The following is a 1,477-nucleotide window of genomic DNA, read 5'->3' as shown; positions in this document are numbered from 1 at the left end:
CCCCATTCTGAAAAGAAAAGTATTCATTTCAGAGCAGTGACCTCATCAGGAGAAACGCATCAGGAACTGGGTAACCACAACAAGAGAATCAGTAGCTGCTTCCACTCAGGTGGTGTCATCTACTTTATATGGATGTGTGGGTTTTTCAATGGCTTTTTCTAATGGAAAAACAGCCTTCAAGTGTAAGCACATGCACACGTGTGCACATACACACACACACACACACACACACACCTGCAAAATTTCTCTTCTTATATGAGACCCCAGCTTGGGAAGTAAACAACAGAGAAACTGAGGTCATGACAAGGGTTAGTGGCCAGCTTCCCCTCCACTAGAAGAGATGGTCTTTTGTTGACCTACACCAGCTGGTTCAAGTTGGCATGGAGTAATTGCCAAATAGAGAAGTGCCCCCCAAGTCCTAAGCTGCCACCAGATGAGAAACACTTCCCTTGTCCCCCACTGCAGCAGGGTCCATCACACATTTCATCTACCCTCTGACCTTTGAGATGCTGCTTCCCACCCTACCCAGAAGACCCAACTGCAGTAGCTTAATCCCCACCACAACAAACCACTCCATTAAGATGTCCTAACAGTTGCATTTCAGAGGCTTAATGCTAAAACCAAATGGAGTACACTGCACGGCAAAGCACGGCCACTACAGAGTGGTTTCCCATTCCCCCTCCTTAGAGGGAGGGTTTCTTGTAGGTCTTTGAACAGCCAGGATAGACAACCTGCCTCTTTTCTTTCCTTCCTTTACCTCAGTGGTCCTCAAACATCTTGTACATAAGAATTTCTGCTCAGAACTATAGACACCAAGCACACTCTTATAATTGAGTTATAGAATTTTCAGAGACAATATTGCCCAGAGGCAAATCTCCCACTCAAGATTTGGTCCCACCATTGTGTAAGAGAGGACCCCAAGTTAAAAGATATCAAGGTGACCATCCTCAGGTTCAAAGTCTCCATGTGTAACTCTCCGGAGCTTCCATCTGTACAACCGAGGTGGCATTAGAGAGAGACTTTCCTTAAGGTCAAAGATGGTGGTGCCACCAAACTGAGTCCAGCAAAGGTAAGGGAAGATGGATATTTCTTTTTAGATGAAAAAGTTTCTTTCATAAGGAAAATCAAGATAAGGTTTCTTTTAGGCTGCTTAGCTCACTGCCATCCAAACTAGACACCCACTGGACTCTTTATTATTGATGCCTCTCCAAAATACAATCAGAAATGAAACCTACAGGTTGCCTGCCCTTCCCCTTCATTCTCAAAGAAGCTTTAGCTCAACTAGGCTGAGCTTCAAGGTGACTTCCTTCTGTTCAGTTCTTCATTCAACAAATGCTTACTAAGAACCTGACACCATGCTATGCACAGGTCCAAAGGCAGAGATGACCCATCAGCTTGACAAACAGGGCCCTTATTAATTGTGATCACTGCCACTGGGGAAAGACACCTAAAATGAATCCATTCACCATAGGGACCA

Source organism: Canis lupus, chromosome 26 (genome assembly GCF_048164855.1).
Source record: "Canis lupus baileyi chromosome 26, mCanLup2.hap1, whole genome shotgun sequence".
NCBI classification, from domain to species: Eukaryota; Metazoa; Chordata; class Mammalia; order Carnivora; family Canidae; genus Canis; species Canis lupus.
This window is presented reverse-complemented; position numbering follows the sequence as displayed.